A 22,572-nucleotide genomic window follows, 5' to 3' on the forward strand; every position below is an offset into this window, starting at 1 on the left:
GGAATATTGACACACAGAATCATTGCTCTAAATGGGAAGTCTTCTTGTTTGACTAACCTTTCACTTTAGGCATGACTGTTTTCCATGTGTCCATTGTTCTGATCTGGTCGTATTAGGAGGTTGTATCACTGTCCACAATTATACTGTACATGTCCCATCATGTCAGTGAGTGTATTATCCATGTAGCTTTTCCTTTAGATATTTTGTATGTCTGTATTTGTGGTCTCGAGTCACACTAGGGACGGACTCAGTTAAACCGACCACCGATGCGGACTTGCAGTGTCGTAGAAAGCAATGTCCTTCCCGGGTACGTTTGAAACAAAAAAAAAAACTTGGCAAAGTGTGCCAAAGAGGGGAACATTCTTCCCCTGCGCACGTGGCCTGGTCTTAGAAAAGCCTGGGCCCACTGCCCCCCTATAGGCATTTTTGTGGGCGTACACCCGACCTATTCTTGGTGCAAAAGCTATGCTCAGCTCTGTTCAGCCTGCAATTGCAACATGGCTGCACTTTGCCTACATTAAAACATTGAGTAATTTCTCCAGCTTTGGTTGTCATGGGGTGTTGACAGGGTGGAGGGGTCGGCATACCCTACAACTGTACCTTTTTGGCCAGTACAGTACCAGTTTTTATTACCTGTACCGGCCAAAAAGGGCTTTGAACAGGGTTTCTGAGTCGACGCCCTCTTTATTACCCAGCCCCTCAGTTTTGTCTAGATGGCCCGGTTACTAGTAAGTATAGGTGAAATCAAACTGTGCATTTTCCTGCATTGACAATACTTGTAAGCACCCATTACTGGAGTATGCACAGAGCGAATTCAGCACTGGCCTATTTATAATGGGTGCAGTGTACGCGGGCCCCTGGGATCCAGGAGGGCCCACACCGCACACCCTGCACCCATCTCTAGTGACCACTTTCCTGATGTTTCGCACATGTGCAGTAGACTCCGGGACAATGACCGGGTGCCCAGAGCCTACAGCAGTGCTAGATAGAGACGATAGGGCCAAGAGGGAGTCTGCACAAAGGCCTCCTCCTCTCCAGAAGCACCCACTGAATGGCATATCTCCATATCCCTCCCCCAGGAAGAGACGTGGTACGGTCATGTGACCACACCAGCAATAATCACTGGCTAAATTCAGTGATCTGTAAATGGTAATGCTGCAACACATGTATAACACGTTTATTTTGTTCTACCACTTGTATGCGCTACATCGTTTTTTAGGACTATGTTGTTCTTCATGTACATAAGAAGTAGAAGCTTGTATTTCTGTCTCCAGATGCTTTGAAAGCAACATAAAGTAAATGATAAGGTCCTTTATTGCTAGGCTTGAATCTGACAAATGGTGCTGAAGCAGGACTTATCTTATTGTGTACACGCTGCACATAGAGACGGTGACATATGGGGGTCACTTAACCGCAGTGTGCATGTCTAGATAGCAGGGGCGTAGGGAGGGTGGTGCGACTAGAGCTCAAGCTCCGGGCGCTGGAATGGAGCAGGGTGGTCGTGGTGGCGCCAGCGCGCACCGCAAATGATCCCCTGTGTCTGCTTGACTATGCGCTGCCCGGCGCCTGAGTGCATGCTGGCCGGCACCTGCCCACCCGCCCGCAACTCGATTTCACCTGTCCCCGCTCCCTGCACTGTCCCCCTGACTCCTATCAGAGCTGGCAGCGTGAAACATAAAATGTAAAGGTTCGCCCGGCCAGCACTGCACAGCTCCGGCATTAGCAGATAATTACGTACATGAGCAGGGTAGTGTCTAGATCCCATGCAGTTTAGGTAATTTTCCCATCATGCCCTGGGTCCACGTATACCTGGAGGGGGAATATAAATCTGTGGCGAGCGAAGCGAGCCACCGTGCCCGAAGCGTGCGAGCGTAGCGAGCCCGCGAGGGTACAATGCTGCAAAAATAAAACAAAATAAACGACACCTACATGAATTACACATAAATTTAAAAACGTTGTGAGGGCATCTAACAACTTCCGCCCTCACTGAACGTCACTTCCTGTAAGCTATACTGCATGGGAACTAGTCTCTACCACATGAGCAGGGCTGGCCGGGCCATTACCTTATGCAGCAGAAGTGCAAATATCCAGCCAGCCAGCAGAGGGCGCTGGCCAACTCGAGTCAGACAACATGCTCCAAGTGCAAGGCAAGCTGCCTGCCTCTGACACTCTCTGGTTTTACTCGGGAGGAGCTGATGGACAGAGGAGGAACTTTCTGGCCTGGCTAGGAATAGTGAGTATAAGGGGGCTGCTGGACAGGGTGGTCTTTTCCCTAGTTTTTCCCTTGCATTCTTCCCTGCTGGCCTCCTACACCTGTACTTGTAAAATAGTAAACTCCTGTCCTGAATGCAGCCAGCCTGCTGGCTGTATGTATCACCTGAGAGCTGTATGAAGGTGGACAGGTCTGACAGGCAGGACAGGAGGACTACAGGTCCCACCATGCCCTCATAACTTACATCAGGATTTGTAATAATGCAGGTGATATAGCCCTCAGCTGGTCAGCTTACACCACCTGCTGGCTCAAGCAGCCTTCCGGCAGCTATGTAATGGGCATTAACGTGTGTTATATAGTATGTAATGGGCATTAACATGTGTTATATAGTATGTAATGGGCATTAACGTGTGTTATATAGTATGTAATGGGCATCAGGTGTGGCCTTATGTGTAATTGGTACAACGGCATTGCTAAAATGTGCAATGGGCATTACGGTGTGTGGTATAATGTTAGGCTGTGCCCCTTTTTCGCCGTGCAGGGCCCCGCCTACTACAAATGGGGGGGGGGAGGGGCGCGAAACATGCCCTTGCTCCGGGCACCGTGGCACCTAGCTACACCACTGCTAGATAGGGAGGGAAAGTCTTTAATTGGTATCTGACATGGAAAGGTGATGACCTGGGGAGATCTGTGCCGCGGTGTTCCCAACAATCAGATCTTCTGAATGCAGAGGTTATGTTCCATCTTTGGAACTTCAAATTCCCCTTTGCAGTGCTATATATTCAATGCCTATAGTACAAACTCTAAACTTCAGCTCTACAACAGTTGTGTATTGTGTGGTGATGAAGATTAATTACGTATTACAGTATGTACTACAGATGTGTCCACATACATAGGGACATAACTACAGTAAGTGCAACATTGCCGCCACACAGAGCACCGCAAGGCAGGGGGTGCTGTTCTGCAGCACCTGTCTGTTTTAATCAGTATCACTTGCAACTTGCTCCTCTTTAATCCCCTGCATCACCTGACTGCCCCCATCTCCCCCTCACACTAAGCCTGTTGCACAGAATGGCACAAGGGGAGAGACCCGCCCCTAAACCTAACCCCAGGGCCATCTTAACATATGGGCTCAATGAGCAGCTGCCTAAGGGCCACCCAATTCTAGGTTCCTTCGAGTTGGGGTAGATTGCTTTGTGGGCTTCTGCCTCCTGAGCTTCTTGGGAGGCAGTAGAGAGAGTGCTGCCTGGTCACCATTATTGCGTATCAGACAGAAACATAGCGACCAGGCGGTATTCTCTCCCAGTGTTTGGTGGATGGCTGGAGCTGTCCACCAATCAGAGTGATGGCAGCCATTCACTGTATGGAAGCAAGTGGAGAGATGGCACCGGACCACAAGAGGAACATGTTATGATTTTTTTTTTCTCATGAATGGATCTGAAGGGGCTCCAATTTCATTGGTTTGCCCGGGGCCTAAAATGTTGTTAAGATGGCCCTGCCTAACTCACCCTAATACCCCTTTCACACCACACTTGTTAAACAGTATATTGCCTTTTTTTCACATTTCAAAACGTTTAAAAAGTCCTACACGTTTCAGAGACTTTTTTATGCAGTGAGAATGGCTCTGAAACGGTATTTAGTAAAAACAACAGATTACAGACCTGTGATAGGCTGTCCCCTACAATCTGCCTCGAAACGTGTTCAGGGGATTAAACGGGTTGACTGATGTGACTGGTACTTAAACGGTATTTAAAACAGTAATCTACTGCAATGTGAAGGCCCAGACCCGTTTTAAATACCGTTTAAAAATACAGTTTTTTAAACGTTTTTGCAGTGTGAAAGCGGTATAAGTGCCTAACCCTACTACCCGCAATCTTTTTTTTTTTGTATCATTAGAGCTTGTTGTGGGATATCTCTGTGACTTTGAAAATTATAATAATGGTCAATAATACCCCTTTCACATAGCACCTAATTACCGGGTTTATGCTGGTTTCTTGGCGGTGTGGCCCAGAAATTGGTGAGATGGGAATGGGGTTACCGGTTACAGCTAACCGGTGGCAACACAGCAATTCGATCCATGTAAAAAGAAGGGTTCTTACCAATTCATTGCTGTGCAGTGTGAACGGGTTAATCAAGTTGAGCGAACTAATTCCCGTTCACACAATGGTGGAGGCAGCGCTTGGAGTAGCACCAGCTGTAAAGTGCTGTCTCATCCCCTGCCACCGATGACACTCCGACGCACCCCCACACAACGCCAGCGAACTGGCAATAATGCCGTTTCGCTGATGCAATCTCAACAGACCGCACATGCAGGGTTGCACCGGCACTGAACCGTTCCAAAGTCCCGGTGCGACCCAGCATTTGCGATCTGAAAGCGGTATTATATATTTATAAGATGATGACCTTGTTCAAAAACATCCCCTTAAAACATCATGTGTTAGCGAAGAGTAGTAATACATATTGAGCAATAACAAATAAATATAAAAAAAAAATACAGTTTCTCTTGAATGCAATTAGCAAATACAAGACTTTCGCTTAAAATCAATAGAAATAGCCATTTGAAACATCCTCATGAATTTGGGAAATGAATGTTTAGCCAGATGCGATTGCATTAATGAGAACTCAGTTACTAATTAAATAAACACACGAGGAAGCATTTATGCTAAATGTATGCAAAGAAACTAGTTAGCTCAACCCGACCGCAATATAAAAATAGTCTCGGCCAGACATCAATTATGGGTAATTGCTAAAAAATTCAAAAGGGGATTAATCAGACCTATAAATTCTGAACAGTGGCACAACTGTTGTGGAAAATACTAGAGTAATAGGTTTGCAAGAAGTAATAGAGCTACTTGATTGGCATACGAAAGCTATTTTAAAATAAATTGTTCCCGTATTCAAAAAAAATCTATTTCTCGTTGGGCGTCCGCAGCAGGCAAGGTTAGAATCTGTAATGCCGGTCATGGAAAGCTCTTCATGGAGACGAACAAATAGAATTGTGCATGATGGAATGAGCGTGAAAGGGCTGATTCACAGTTGCCTGACTTCCGTTTGCCAGTTGGATCTGGCGACCTTTAGTACTGCCCATAGTTGAGCATATGGAACCTTTCAATAACATATCATATAGGGTTATATTCAATGTTTTTTGACGGTTAGTACTCAACTGACGGGTAGTATTCAACTGACCCCCTGACGGTTAGTATTCAACCGACCCCCCTGCACCTGCCTCCTCCACCTCGCTGGGTTTTTACAGCGATGGGGTTTGTGGCTAAATGCAGCGGGCTCCCTGCAATAGCAGCGAGGATTTCCCGGGAACATTGAATATGGTGAGCGGCCAGTGGGGGGGGGGGGGGGGTAAACGGCGAGGGTCGCTTGTTATCGGCGATTCCCGCCATTTAACCCCCTCACCAACCGCACTGAAGAATACAGTGTTCATTGTAGCTCCCTGCATCTGCAAAAACCCATGCAGTTCCTCTTCCCTGTCTGGGATGTTGTTCTCTGCTGTTGTGTTTCTAGCACAGTGCGGTCTGTATTTCAGTGCTGAAATACAGAAGGGGGTGCTAGAATGAACACTACAATAAAGAATACCATATGACAAAATAGAACAAAGAGTAAAAGGAGAAATAAACACATACTGTAGACATTAGAGACATTGATTAGTGATATATGCTGGGCTACGCAATGTGTACCTAACACAACATTGTGGCAGTTGGGACCCTGGGGGGGGCAGGCTTCTGCCAGTGCACACACACTTGCCGGGGGCAGGGGCCGTGCTGCACACTTGCTATATCCTCCGTCATCTTGCATGTACAGACAATGGAGAATGTTGTTGACGATTCGAGGGGTATGAAGATTTTGTTATGGTTGTCTAGTATGTAACCCAGCTTAAGTGTCAAGTGAGACCCATATGGAGTCCAGTATTGAGTAGACATGTATGAGAATAAAGGAGACCAGTGTATGTCCTGGGAGATCACATAAATCAGAGGGAACTGGTAAAAGGAACACACAGGTGAAAGAGAGCAGCAGAGAAAGAGCATGAAAGAAAGGGGGAAGGAGAAAAGCATAAGCAACTGCGAGCAGCTACTGTACTGCTGATATGAAGCAGAGTGAGGCATTGAGCTCAAAGCATGGGCGCCCATATCGACAGGTGCCGATATTGACACCAAAATTGTAAAAAAAACTCATGGCGACCTTTTTTTTTTCATGTCGACCTTTGGACCCTTTCGACCGTTTTCATTTCAACTTTTTCGATGTTGATCTTTTCTTGTCGACCTATAGTATATTGACTTTTCTTGCAACCTTTTAACTGTCTATTTAGAATAGATTCACACCCTTTTAAATATAGAACTCTGGGGCAGATGTATTAAGCTTTAACAAGAGATAAATGCAAGGGTGATAAGGAGAGATAACGTCCAGCCAATCACCTGCTAACTGCCATGTTACAGGCTGTGTTTGAAAAAAGTCAGTAAGGAGCTGATTGGCTGGACATTTATCTCTCCTTATCACCCTTACTCTTGTTAAGGCTTAATACATCTGCCCCAGTATGAGGAATAAAAATGTTTGCTTGGCAATTTCCACACCTGTATTTTGACAAATTCACTCGGCACTCAAAGGGTTAAAAAAAAGTTTTGTGAGCATTTCCTGAAATCCTGCAAGTGAGGGTCTTTAGAGTGTGAAATACCGCTCGGTGCTTCGTTAGATGCAGCCATTGGTCACACCATCAAAACTTTCACCAGTCCTATGTAAGATGCACAATCTGTAGTGTGAGCGGACAGCCAGTTCTGCGACACCAATGCGCTAAACTCCCATAAAATGCCCATGAAGTTCCAGTTCTTCCTGAAAAGAATGTTTCATCTTATGTTTTATTTGTCCCATAATATACTTTGTCACTGTTGAAGCCCGCCCAGGAGGGGTCACACATGATTAGGCACGACATGTGCCAAGTTTTGAACGTGAGGGTGGCTGATTGGCTGAGAGAGGTCCCCTGCCTGGCTTCCTGGTGGTCCCCCCCCCCCCCGATCCCTCCGCTCGGCTCTCTGGTTGCTGGCATCCTCCGTCCGGCTCCAGGCTGCACGTAACATTTGCTAACTCTTATGTGCAGCCCGTCTGACCTCCCGACTCCAGTCCGATGCGCACGGGACCTCGCATCGTATTGGACGGGTTGTCTAAATGCGAGTGATGAAGTTAAATCAAGTAACATTGCTCAGAAAGTGGCCTGATGTTGCTACGTAGCGAGGCCCCATAATCAGAATCTCTTTATTGCCAAGTATATCAATGTACAGCATACATAATACACAGGGAATTTGTTTCCGATAACCACTGCTCCCACACAGTGTACATACATAACAGGCCAATACAAACAGGATCATTTCAAGGGGAGGGCATCAAGGTTGTATTTAGAGTCATGTGTCGAGTGCCGAGATTAGCGCAATGGTGTGGAATCGCTGACTTTTGACCTTTGAGTTTATTATGGAAGTAGCTTGGGGAAAAAACTGTTTCTGTGTCTTCGCCAGTTGAGAGCTGTATCGCCTCCAAGATGGCAGCCTCCTGAACAAATCATGGGCAGAGTGGGAGTGGTCACTGATAATTCTTTCAGCACGTTTTGTAATCATTGACCTATACACGTCCTCAATCGCCGGGAGACCCGATCCTATGATTTTTTCCGCTGCTCTTACAATTCGCTGTAATCTATTTCTGTCATAAGCCGAGGCCGAGCCATACCAGACTATGATTGAGGTACAGATCACGGATTGTATAATTGCAGAGTAGAAGAGCATTAGGAGTTCCTGCAGCAGTTTGAACTTCCTGAGTTGACGTAGGAAGAACAGTCTCTGTTGGGCTTTTCCCACAATGCCATCGATGTTGGCCCTCCACTTCAGGTCCCTGGCAATGTTGGAGCCTAAGAATCTGAAGGATTCCACTACCGCCACTGCACTACCTTCAATCGTTAGTGAGGGGAGTGTAGGGGGATTCTTCCTGAAGTCTATGATCATCTCAACAGTTTTTGATGCATTCAGCTGTAGGTTGTTGGCACTACACTAGGTGACTAGGCTTTCCACCTCTTGCCTGTAGGCATGCTCATTACCTTCTGTGATCAATCCAATTAGCGTGGTGTCATCCGCGAATTTCAGAAGCTTCACAAAAGTGTATCCAGAGGTGCAGTCATTGGTATAAAGAGAGAAGAGGAAAGGAGTACATAGCCTTGGAGATTGATATGACAGATGCGTTTAAGCAGCGACATTCGTCCCTCTGTGTCCCCCCCTGAATTGTGTTTTTGCTCCTGCAGTGCCTCTGTTTATCCTGGGATATGTAGATATTGGATCATCTCTAATACTTCTGTTTGCTGAATCTTTAGTGACCTTCAGAGCCTATTTCTGTCCTGGGATGAGTAATCAGTCCTTAGACAAACAGAGGAGCTGAAGGGCACGGAATGCCAATCCCCGATGAGTAGAAGCTTGATAATCAAATAAGCACCCAAACATTCTCATAATGCACTTATTTGCATTGGCATTCTTAAGCTGATTGATCTCGATTAACATAAATGAGTTATACTTTACAATATGTTTCTTGCTTGACTACAATAAATTCACAAACAACCCAATTGGAAGTGACAGTATTGGGTCTAAGTGAGCCAAAGCCGGGGGAGTTAAATGGGAACACATAATATTTTTCATATTTAATTGCTTTATTGTTATTAATGTTCATGCTTCCTACTAAGCTTATATAGTATATACATTATATCTGACATCTCTGCTTTCCAGATGGAGATTTCATATAACATTTATCAATTGACTGTGTGTTCTTATCCCTCGTCAAAGGGGCCGTGACGTTTTCCATAGCAATTATTCTGCTTCCTGCTATTATTTTATAGAATGCGCTTGATAAATGATAGCTGGAATTTGATTGGTTGGTGATGTAGTGATAAGGTCAATGACGTCAACAATGTTGATATTAACTATGTTGGTATCTGCAGAATGGTGAAATATTCCAGTGTTCTTCAGGGACGGAAGGGTCATGGATAGGTACTGGGCAAGTGTTGGCAAGGAGGACGCTGATTGCCCATCCCTGCAATAGGGGGACAGTTAGAGGTTTCAGATTACCGATGCCGCAAGATTAGATGGAAGTCATCAGAACCTCACCACCGGACCCAGATGACACCGCTGGGGGTCACAAGGCCTGGCATAGCAAGTCACTGCTAGACCACCCGGGATGTTTTGTCGACATTCCAATCATGACGATATTTCATCAGTGTCGACATGGTCAATGTCAACTAGTGATGGCCATTCGACCATCTATGAGCTATGTCAAATACTTTTGCCATCAATGGGGAGAACCAGATGGTTTCCCTCCATCGATGGCACAGCAAAACAATTTTTTTTAAAGTGCCGGGGCACTGAACATAGCTCCACCCATGAAGCCCCGCCCCCATGTTCTGGTTGGACCACAAGCCAATCAGTCACAATCGATGACCATCAATAGGTAAAAATATTGATGGTCATCCATTGCATAGTTTAGCACTATCGATTGCCAGTTGCATTATGGCAATGGCAACGATGGCCATCCCTAATGTCAACAAGACAAACACGTCAACATTCTCAAGTTGAAATTATGGGGAGAATTCAATTGTTTTACCCCCAAGCCACTGCTAGATGGTTTCCAACGGAGCAATTCAACTGTTGCCCCATTCGAGTGCACTGAGCTGTGGGGGAGACGCATTTCAGCTCGCAGTCCCTGGAGCCTAGTACCCACATTAGGGAGGTTATTCTGGTTGGTGCGTAAATTTCCGAATTCTTTCGGAGCGGACCGCACGCCAGGCTGTGCGGACATCGTACGAAGAAACGCCCACCGGTCCTCCGCATTCGGACGGACTCACACTTTAAGAAGAGGGCGTGTTTACGGACAACATCCAAACCTTGCGTGTGCGGTGGACACACACATATTCTGCACGGTCTTACAGCGTCTGCACGGTCTTACCGCGTCAGAACGTACGGGAACCTGCCCGTACGCACCAATGCGGTGTATTATCGCAAAACTCACCACTATTATCAGAACTCACAAATTGGTCATATGACCCACTTATGCAATTAGGCAACATTGGTAATGTGTGTAAAAAATGCAGCCGTGCTTTGAGCATATATTTGTGTGTTTTGTAATGGTCCATTTAAGCTGCAATGGTTCCAATTGAAGCAATGACAAGAGTGTAATTAATGAGTAATGAGTAGAGGAGTGGATTGTATTGTGTTCAGCTGACATTGGTTCAGGTGCGGCCGTACTAATTGGGCGTTCCGAATGCCTAGCGCATGACCGAGTGGTGTCCGCAAAGCAATACTTGCTTATGGAGACCGCATATTTTCTGCCTTTTGGTTCGTTTGCAGTCGGTGTTCTGTCCGAATGCACGCCTACCAGAATTAGTGCACTCCCTCGTGTACGCCCAGTTTAGCCCACTTTGAAACTACGCCCCTGTGTAGTTTCGAATGACGCCCATATTACGTCCATATTTCCCGAGTGAATGCGGTGCACTTTTCTGTACGGTATTAGTGAGAACGAGTACGGAGACCTTGCGTGGCACATGCGCATAGCGTTGCTCACGCAGACGGCTAAAAAACGCCATCCAAAAGAATTCGGAAATTTACGCATCGACCAGAATAAGGCCCTAGAAGCCGTGATTAATGTCCCCCCTACGTTCCGTGTTCCCTACAGCAGTTACTACTGTTACTGCAGTCTGGAAACATTGATGCAGGATTGTAGAAAGCAGTTAACCCTTTAGTGCTGCATGACATTTTTTGGGTTAAATGTAACTTAATTATAAAATGGACAATTAACTACTTACAATTCCTGCAAACGATCTTCATTTTTGCATATGAATTTAATCCATTAAAAAAAATAAGTGCACATCTCTTCTTAATTGGCTTCTTATTAAATAAATCTGTGAAGCAATTACTGTATAACATTTTGTTTGGAACATGGTAATTAGTTATGCTGCACAGTAGTATTTATTCCTGCCACCTACCATTAAGTTATATTGTCGTCTTCTTGGTTCGTGAAAATCGCTGGTAGAATATTTGCTAATAAGAACTTAATTGTAGTCATTGTTTATGATCATCTGCTCTATACAGTACATTATCACTTACGGTTTGTGTTAGGAACGTTCAGTAAATATGTTAAGTATCATTGCGTGTGCCATCTAGTAGACAGATTCTCATTTTATCAACATGATGGGCCAAATGTAGTAAAATGCGATTTTTGGTAATGTGCGATTTTTAGGCAAAAAAACGCCCAAAATCGCTCGTTTTCAGAATATCGCACATATCATAGTGCAAATTGCGATAAACTTTTGCACGTTTTGACCTGTCGAGAATATCGCTATGGGAGGTATTACTAATAGGCACCTCCATACACTAATATTTTACCTTTAAGCACAGTTACCACTAATTACCAATGTTCTGCTTACAAGTCCGTTCTCTAACAACGGATGACTCTGCACTGCATTATTTTACTTAACAATTTCCTTACATATATCATACATTTAAAATAAAATGTGATGTAATAATGTCTACAGTTATGATGTCGACATTCTTAAAATGTTGACATTGAAGATCTGCAGAATGTCAACATGAACAACAACATACTACTGGCGGGGAGGTTTAGAGTTAGGACACACACACACACAGGCTTTCTTTTTCTTTTCTAAGCGATCTGACTAGATCACTTAGAAATTAAGCCGTGTGTACACCCCCCATGGCGATGCGCGGTTCCCCTCGTCGCCATCGCCCGCTCAGATCTTTAGCACATGCAGTCAAGATATTGATAGATCGTCTGCATGTGCGTAAAGAACACTGAGTTAGCACAGATCATCCATACGCACATCGCTATGTGCATACGGCGTATGGGCGATCTAGCCACCGGGGAAATCGCCTGCCCTACATCACCTAGCACACATCGTTAAGCAGGATTGCTCGTGTGTATGGGGCTTTAGAATAGAGGAGTGGGTTAGGGTTAAGTACTAGTGGGAGGGTTAGGCTTCAGGAAGGGAGGGTGAGAGCTAGAATAGAGATCAGTGTTTTGACCTTATTACCATATCTCATGTCGACATTTATAAGTGGAAACATGTCGACAAAATATACCACACTCAACTTTAGGACATAGGTTTTTTTGCATTCCACGGTGCTGTCTTTTCTTGCATTTCTTTAGTGGTTGCTCCATGAGAATACGATAGGAGTAACGGGTTATTTTGGAGTTGGTCTGTCTCGTAAGGTTCCTTGGCCGGCTGTTGTAGATTTTATGGCGCCATGTTTATTACACTGAACCACAATATCATTTATGACCTCTATGCTCTCAGCTGTCCTTCCTACTATCTATCATTTATTTATTATTTAGTTACAGTTTCTTATATAGCGCAGCAAATTCCATTTAAAATTGTAGACCGTACATACTTACCTACCCTCTCGGAATGGCCAGAGGGTCCCGAAAACCCGGATCTCCCTCCTGGCCCCCCGGAAGGCTGGGAAATCCTCCCGTATCTTCTTACTTTTGCCAGTTAAATACCGGCTTTCATGAATGTGCGAGGAGAGGACAGGGCTACAATTATGCAAATTGTAATTTAGCCCCACCCCTTCTACGTACAAACGCAAATCGTGGTATTTCCTGCAATGGGATGGGGCTCGATGATGCAAAGCTCCATCCCCTTATCCCGCCATCAGCGCACCTGAAAGTCTCCTTGTCCGGAAATGTTGGCAAGTATGAGACAATAGTAGAACAAACAAACACACAGACATGGAATTAAGAGGGCCCTGCTGCAATGCCCATGGGACTTCCATCCACAGCCTTGTTATCTGTAGTGTTTCCCAATTCTCCAGCAGTAACACGGTTACTTCCCCATCTGGACATTACCTGTCCAAGGTCCTGACCGAGAATTACAGCTAACCCCCAACCACCACTTCCCATGTTCTCTGCTCCTGGAGGCTTTATCTGGCAGTCCTCTTTCCATAAAGACATACATAGAATCTGACAGCAGATCAGAACCACTTGCCCCCATCTAGCCCCTTTTTTTAACCTTTAGGTAACCTCATCAGTTGGTATGTTTGATCCTTAGTTCTTTGTAAGGATATTCAAATGCCTATCGCTAGTATGTTTGCGTTGCTCTGCTGTCGTAGCCTCTACCACCCCTGGTGGGAGGCGATTCCATAGTGCCAAAGTGAAGTAATTCTTCTTTAAATTTCCCCTGAATCTACCTCCTTATGAGTTAGATGTGGTATCTAGCTGGTGTGGAAATTGAAGTCTCAGAATCCCATTTCCTGTAGCTTCTAAGACAAGAGAATAACTCTGTTCACCATGTCTATTAAGTCCATTAAATTTAAACTCACTGAGTACTCACTCAAGATTAAATGCAACCCTCAACCATCTTGTACACCCACCAGTGGTAAACAGTTGCTGTGGAACTACATATCCCAGCATGTCCTAACAGCAAAATGGAGACGTGTTGGAATGTGTAGTTGCACAGCATCTGGAGTGCCACATGTTGCTTAGCATTTGTGTAGAGCAGTGGTTTACAACCTTTTTTGGGGCGTGAGCTACTCGTGGCAAAATAAACCACCTGAAGATCTACTAAAATGAAAGAGAAAAAAAGAAATTTGTCTAATAACCAAATAATGCCCTCTAAACATTATGCCACACACTGTAATGCCCCTGATACATTATGCCACATACTGCAATGCCCAAGACAAAATATGCCAGACACTGCAATGTCCAATATGCCACATACATACTGGAGGCAAAGGAGAAGGGACACGCACAAAATTAGGGGGCATGACCTACTATCGTGGAACTCCTACGAGGCCACATCTCCCATTTTTTTCTGCTATGGGGGCATGGCCAGTGCTCTGAGAGCTGCTGGCCATGCCCCCAGCCTCTCCAAATAATAGACACTGTGCCATATATACTCATGCCACCAGTTACACAACCCACAGTTATGCCATAAACACATCCCCCCCCCCCCCCAGCAGTGCCAGATAAACAATGCCCGCCCGATTGTGGTGCCATTCTAAATAAATACTCTGCCAGTACTGTGTGCACGCACCATATAATTGGTGTACCCACATGCGACATGGAGTGCAGCCAATGAAAATGGGGATGTGATATACATATGCCACCAATAGTGCAGTGCCAGATATACATATGCCCAAATAGTGCCAGATATGCCACCACAGTTCCAGAAACAGTTATGCCCCCACAATGCCAGATATGCAACCAATAGTGCCAGATATGCCCTCACTGTATCAGATATGCCCCCAATAGTGCCGCCGCCGTCTCTCCTTCCCCCTCACTTCCCTGTGAGTGGGCTGTAAGTAAATCAAAGCTCGCAGGTCGGCCCCTGATTGGCTGCCGGCCCGCGAGTTCTGATTTGCTGATGGTGGCCCAGTCACAGGGATACACACTGAGGGGAAGGAAAGATGAGCGATGCGCTCTCCTCCCCTCGGAACTAGCGGTGGTGGCGGTGGCGATCAAGGAAGGGAGAGACAGAAGGGAGAGAGAGAGACGGGCGGGCAAACGAGGAAGGGAGAGAGACGGGCGGGCCATCGAGGAAGGGAGAGAGAGACAGGCGGGTGGCAGGCAGTGGTCGAGCCACCCGGATCGCTGCCGCGAGCTACCAGTAGCTCGTGTAGCTACCATTCGCTCTCGAACGACGGGTTGTGACACTGGTGTAGAGGATGGTCAAAACTTCCTAATCCTACCTACACCAGTGGGGAGACACATCTAACCCCAAGTTTTACTGCATCCCAAATATTTATAATTTAATAGAATAGAGAGAAACACTGCGCTAAAATAGAACATAAATTTAATCAAATCAATAAAACTACATAAATTAATCATAAATAAATAATATCAGGGCCTATTGAAAGGCATATTGAACAGTGCTGATATTAATAGTCCAGTCCCATCGACAGAGTGTGATGTTGTGTAGCAGTGTTAGTTGAAGAACATAAAGCGAAGTCCTGTTAGGGCATATGGATTAGCAATTGGTAGTCAGTTAGTATATAGGGGAGAGAGTAGGGTGACCAACTCATCCCTTTAATCCGGGACACATATTAATTACACAGGTTCTGTGGCAGTTTAAAACCAGGTGAAAGCCAGCCACAGAACCTGTGTCCCGGATTAAAGGGATGAGTTGGTCACCTTAGGAGAGAGTCAGTATAGTACAATAGCAATAGGTGTTAGTAACAATGTGATATATTTACCACTCCTTTTTAAAACAGCTTTTGATCATTAGCCTTTAGCCAAGACATAATTGTGAAAACACATTCAGATACAATCACTAGTTCTGCCACTGTTTGTAAGCAATCATGTATATGGTCAGATTGGCCGATTCACCTATGAGGCCACTTGTCAGCCAGTCATTTTTGGTCCTGCGCTTCACTTGTTATGAGAGCTACCTCTGTTTTTTTCTATCCATGCTTAACGAGAACTAAATGAACATCACACAATGGTTTATTAGATGTTTGCACAGTGATTCTGTGACATGTCAGATATGGGAAGTCTGTACTTGTCCCAACTGCTGCAACAGTAAGTCCCTGCCTCCAAGCATTGTTCTGCAAATGTCATTCCTTGGAGTGAGCTTCTGAGCTGGATGTAATGACATACTGTAGTTTTATTAGCTGCTTCTACAGTAGTAGCACAGGATAGCTCCAGGCCAACGTTTGTGAAAGCTATGATCTGTGATACACGGTAAAGTTACATAATTTACTATAGGACTAGGCGTTTGTCCTAGTCAATACGAGGCCAAAAACACTATTCTCTAAGAAAGACAACACCCCTCCATTTGTGATCGTTATCATCTCACTGTTAAATATTGTTTAGATTCACCAAAATCCTTGTGACCAGACAAAGGGGGCCTACACATGGGGCAATAATGAACAATATAGATGGCTCAGCACTAGTATAAATAAACGTACTGCTACTAGTTAGATTGCTTAGAAAATGCTCTGAAACCGCACCGTGTGTACAGATGGAGCCTTCTTCAGCTAGCTTTCTCTGGTGAACCATGGTGAGCCCAAGGCCTATTGTTCTTAGCTGCAATACAATACATAGAACAATACAGTAGGGGACACTCATACCCCTTTCAGACCGCACTTTTTACCCGTTATTTTGCCGTTTTTGCCGTAGTCTGAAAGGTGCGGAGTGAATTTACCGGTTCTATTGAACTGGTATTTCTAAACGGTAATAAAGCAGGGTCCTACCCGTTTCAGACCCGTTTTTTTTTTCATCCACTGTTTTCTATGGGTTAAAATGGGTTCAGTGTTGTGAAGGAACAAAAACTGCACTGAAATACCGTTTAAGGACAAAAACCGTTTAAAGACATGCGGTGTGAAAGGGGTTTTAGCTGGCAGACCCGTTTTTAGAAAAGTTTTAAAATACCTGGTCAAAGCCAGTTTTGTGGTCTGAAAGCAGCATTGAAGGGCTGGAGGAGTATTGCTCTATCTGTAGGCCCCATTATGGGCAGATGTTTATCAGGTATTAGACCAGATCATTCTGATTTCTTGTTGAGGTAATAAATGAAGGTTCGTCGGGAAGTAAAACATGCATGCAATATGTCCAATGCCAGGCCGCGATACTGTGAGGTCATCAAACCAAGAGAGCTTGGTAAATTTGAGGACTGTTTAGAACATTGTATATATAAATCAATCTGGTACTTATTGGCGAGTGTCTGCGGGTATATCCCACAAATGTTCTTTGATGAATATGCCCTGGCACTGATGGCTTTTGGCTAATCATATGTCTAATATCACATAGAATACTATCCATACATCTCTACCTGGATCGCTTTGGGGGGGGGGACTCATTTCACAGGGCTTCCAGGGAAAGCAGGTACAGTATTGTATTTCTATATACCTCTTTCCCCAGTAAAAATGGACCCTCTTAACCCATTAAAACAGAATTTGGTCAAACCAAGTCATACGGGGAATTATAAATTCTCTTAGAAACCATAAAATACATTATCATTATACATTATCCTTCTTCCGATGACAAAACTGTTGTTTCCACTCCCAAATGTACTGAATGAAATGCTGCAGTTTCAGCTATATGATATCCATGTGTCCGATATCTTAGTTCTTAACATTTCCTATGAATAGACTGTTAGGGTGGTATTCAATGTTAAATCACGCCCAATCTCCCGTCTAAAGCGACAGAAGATCGCAGGGCGATATTCAATTGTTCTCTATTTTGTGCGTGTGGCACTCATTATAGACCGGTTTAGCTACACGTTTGCGCAGTTCAGCTCATCACCTCCGACGATAGTGAGCTGAAATGTTGGTGAAAAACAACTGAATTCGGCCCTTAGTGCTTGATGTTCCCTCATATGGCCAACCAATAACATCATGTACACACCCAGGGATGTTCTAGACTAGGAGACTGAAAACCTCTAAAAGGCAACTTACCCTTCCATACTGGCGGCCTTACTAGGGTCCTATTAATTGGTCACATTACCTGAATAACAATAACTGTTGTACTCAAGTAACATCTTCCTGTTTGGGTAGACTGAGCATTACTAATCTTCATAAGTACTATTATGTAGCCAGATGTGCCAAATAATTATGACCCTTATTAAGAAAGTTGGAAGCCCCCCTCACCTCTGCTCCGGCGTTAGTACGCCGGAGCTTCCCATCTGCCGCTGACCCCGCTGCCTAAGCCGCCTGTCACATTTAGCAGTGACGTCGGCGGCAGGCTGGGGGATGTTTGCGGCGGCTCGGGAGGACTCGGGTGCCTGAGCGCTCCCGAGTCCCCCCGAGCCACGCCGACCATACCCGAGCCTGCCGCCGATGTCACTGTAAAATGAGTGAGTGACGGCTGGCTGGCGGGCGGGTCATGGGAGCTCCGGCGTACCGATCACCGGAGCAAAGGTGACGGGGGGGACTGGGCAGGGGCGGGGGGCTCTAGAGGTGCTGTGCCAGTGGTGTCCACCTATTCTATATTAGTGGTATGCCCGGCATACCACCCAAGGGGTTAATACTTATGTCTATCCTTTAGAACAGGCATGTCCAAACTATGGCCCTCCAGCTATTATGAAACTACACATCCCAGCATGCCTTACCATACTTTTAGCATTCCCTAATAGCAAAACTGTGGCAAAGCATGATGGGACATGTAGTTTCACAACAGCTGGAGGGCCACAGTTTGGACATGCATGCCTTAGAACCTCCATGATATGTTGTTCTAACAACAATAATAATTATAGATAGATATATATATATATAGAGATAGATAGATAGATATAGTACTTTTCTCTAGTATACAGTAACCATGAACATGATACATGAGTAGAGGCGGCCATTTTAGGTGCACTTCACAGGTTACACAGGTCAAAATGCTCAATGCCTGGAAGAAAATGACACACACTGTAATGACACAGGTACAAAATATATGGTGATGTCCCCCGCGGTGTACTGACCATGCATTGTATGGAAGACAAAGAGACGATTCATAATACTAAATGCTGAGTAGTAAATTATGTCATTGCATGTACTCATTAGTTTGCTGTGTAGCTATTTCCTTGGCCGTGTCATCGCCTTTGTAGTCCCGGACAGACTAGTCACCCCATACACTTATCTTGCTAGCGGAATTTCAGAGGAGTGACAGTAAAACAAATGTAAGTACATAATCAGCGGAACTTACAAATATGGTGCAGATGGTGCCACGCTCTTTAATCCAGACAGTGCGCCTAGGCAAGGATTTCGGTGCGCCCATGTTGTAGCGCGCTCAAAGGCATTTAGGCGCGTTGAGGCACGCCATACAATATGCATGCAGTACACATATCCACCACTGGGTGGATAATGCTCCACTAATCCATCGGTGGATTGATATAGAGATGCAGCAGCGCCATTCACAGAGAATGGGATTTGCTTGCATGTGAGACGCTCACGCGTCCCATTGCTGCGAATGGGGAGCATGCACAGTTCATTCTCAGCCAATGGCGCTGTGGCTCCATCTGTACAGTAGAGTAGCTCTGGCAAATGGACAGTGACAAATGTAATGATACTGTACACACAAACTAATGGTCAGATGGAGTCAAAAAAAAGGAAACCAATACTGTAAATAATAAAATAAAATTTGTGTATTCAGACACAAACGAACGTTTACTGTATGTGTGCGCCTAAGTCCCCTTGCACAAGTACCGTACAGTATACACACGCAAACAAACGTTTTAACCCTTTCAAGCCCAACATCTAGTCAGGTTCAACAGCCCTAGCGCTGGTAGCAGATCCAATGCTGACCCACTTTATAATAAGAACATCGTTCAACATTCAATGTAGGCCATTTTTGAATAATAAAAAAAAAATAACAATTAATTTAAACATTGAAATCAGACTGTTTTAAGTGCAAAAAAAAAAAAGTGGACTGCAAAAGGTTAAAACAACCACCGTGCATTGATGTTAGGCTTGTGTGTGCGTCTGAGTCCCCTAGGCAAATCAATTAATAAAAATAGTAACCAACAATCATCCCATAGCCAATGCAGCATGAGCATAACTGATCGCAAGGGATCACTCCTAACATTGACTCATGAGCATACGTCCACCAGGTGTCATAGGCCGGTGGATAAGTGTGCCACTCTCCATGCTCGGAGACCCGGGTTTGTGAGAATGCCAGACTCGAGCACCGAGCTGGTTAACAAAATGGCTTCCGAGCATGACCAGGGCTTCGTGGAAGCCCACATCTATGGAGCGAGCAACGGCATAGGTTTTACATGTCTAAGGGGAATGCTGAAAGTGCGTCTCATTACAGTAGTTAACACAAACAGGGGCTGCTGACAAAGGCGCAGACACTGCATTGATCAAACCACAGCTCCAGTCCGCATGCGAGCTGGGTGGACAATTGGAGGGGACCCCACATGCGGTTGCTTGCCGCTTCCCTTGCTGGTGTCACATAAACTAGTATTCAATTTGCCTTGAAAGCCAAGAGTCTTCTCTTTCGTATTGTACCAGTCTCTGGTTTCAAGGACACCTACAACTGGCGATATCAGGGTGCCAAGTGGATCCACCATGGGTTCTGACGCTTGCCGTTAGCCTGAGCCGATTGGACCACCAAAACCGTAGAAATTGAGCTTTAAGCCCATTTTAATTATTTCATAGGGTTAAGCTATAGCAATTTTATAGCACCATGAAAAACACTGGCGTTGCTGACACTGTAACATATGCTGCACGAAACAGATGGATCTGCGGTTATCATTGCGCATTCATTGCCGCTAATGGGGCTTGTGAGCGTCTCACACACGCACGCGTCCCATTCTTGGCAAGCTTTGGTGAACAGTGCGCTGAGATGGGATGCATTCGGGCTGGATAAGCGCGTCTCCTTCTGTATAACCTGCAGCAATGGTGACCATGCTTGTCACCTCAGTGCTAACAAAAATGACAGGCTCAATTATTTTAAGATAGTGTAGCAGCGCTGCTGATCATGGCCCGGATGCTGCAGTGATAACTCTGCCGCTGTGCTCCATATGTTGGTGTCACCGCTGTGTAAACCGCTCAGCATCTCTCTACTTTTTTATTGGAGTAATAAGTAGCACAAACAGCTTGTAATCTGCTCTAAAGGTTAAAGCGGGATGTGTTTCCTCTAGAAGTATAATGGGGAGAGATTAAAGCTCCCCCCTAAGTTTCTGGAGGCAAAATCAATGCGCTTAGCATTTCCATACAGTATTTCCTATTTGAGTACTAAGTAGCACCAACAGCTTAGTACTGTGCTGTAACCAGTGGCAGGTGTTATCTCTATAAGTATAATGGGGAGAGATAAAAGCTCCTATTTAGTTTACTGGATGCAAAAACACTGTGCTGTAACCAGTAGCAAGTGTAAGTATACTGGGGAAAGATAAAACACTACGCTTAGCATCCATATACAATATTTCCTATTTGCCTACTAAGCAGTAATTCATCAATAGGGTCAAGACTCGGAGAACCTCTCAAAGGCAATTTACCCTTCCATACTTTTATTCTGTATCAGAGTGCCTTGAAATCAGTGCTGGTGACACTGTAACACATGCTGCACTTTATAATTAGAGAAGGACAGATTATCATTGGTCGTATTACTGTAGCTACGGGACTGGTGTACACATGGAAGGTCGAGATGCATTGGTTAAACAACTTAAGGTCAATATGGCTTAGGTCGACAGTCAAAAGTTCAACATGGGTTTTTAGTTAGCAATGTTAGTGCTTGATGTTCCCTCATACGGCAAACCAGTAACATCATGTACACACCCAGGGCTGTTCTAGACTCGGCAAACCTCTTAAAGGCAACTTATCCTTCCATACTGGCCAGTATTACTAGGGTTCTACTAACTGGCCACATTACCTGAATAACAATGAATATTGTACTCAAGTAACATCCTTCTGTTTGGGTAGACTGAGCATTACTAATCTTTAAAAGTACTATTATGTAGCCAGATGTGGCCTAATAAGTATGACCCTTATTAATACTTATCTCTGATTTTTAGAACCTCCATGTTTTAATAACAATAATAACATTTTTACATATATATATATATATATATATATATGTAAAATATATATAGTGCTTTTCTCTAGTATACAGTAACCATGACACATGAGTAGAGGCGGCCATTGTAGGTACACTACACAGGTTGCACAGTGGCTGGAAGAAAATGATACACACTGTAATGACACAGGTAAAAATATATGGTGATGTCCCCCACGGTGTACTGACTATGCATACTATGGAAGACAAAGATAGACGATTCATAATAGTAAATAGGTGTCAGGATAATGAGATGCACGGTGCTGAGTAGTAAATTATGTCGTTGCATGTACTTATTAGTTTGCTGTGTAGCTATTTCCTTGGCTGTGTCATTGCCTTTGTAGTCAGCGGCAGACTAGTCACCCCATACACTGATCTTCCTAGCGGAATTTCAGAGTGACAGTAAAACAAATGTAACTACATAACGTTTCCCATTGTCTATGGCATCCGCATTTCTAACCATGGCGTCAAACATAACTTCGGTTTATACAACAAATGGCCTGGACTTATAAAATGTTAATAAAGTTGTGTAACCAATACATAAACATTTATCAAAGATAATGACAAATGTAATATTTTTGAAGAGTTTTTTTGTCTTCTATCAGTATTTTTGCATTCTCTGTTATTACATATACATTTCCGTCATCTATGTAATAATTTGCCCAGACCTGAGACTGACCTTGTCAGAGGGAGCTGAGGGCTTACGTCAAACCCCCACAGCTCCTAATGCCACGACGAAAACTCAATTTAGGTAGCAGCAGTCTGCTGGCGTATTCTCTTCCAGAATGTCTGGGAGGCTTTAGAATCCTGGGTGGCTTTCCTGGACATCTCGAAGAGTAGTC

At 44.6% G+C, this 22,572-nt stretch overlaps 1 protein-coding gene across 2 annotated transcripts in view; it reads left to right on the forward strand.

Moving 5' to 3' along the window:
- Positions 1-22,572, forward strand: part of TTC33 (tetratricopeptide repeat domain 33) — a 238,149-nt gene that overhangs the window by 210,854 nt on the left and 4,723 nt on the right. The gene's annotated exons all lie outside the window — the stretch shown is intronic.

Source organism: Crinia signifera, chromosome 1, assembly GCF_055691185.1.
Source record: "Crinia signifera chromosome 1, ASM5569118v1, whole genome shotgun sequence".
NCBI classification, from domain to species: Eukaryota; Metazoa; Chordata; class Amphibia; order Anura; family Myobatrachidae; genus Crinia; species Crinia signifera.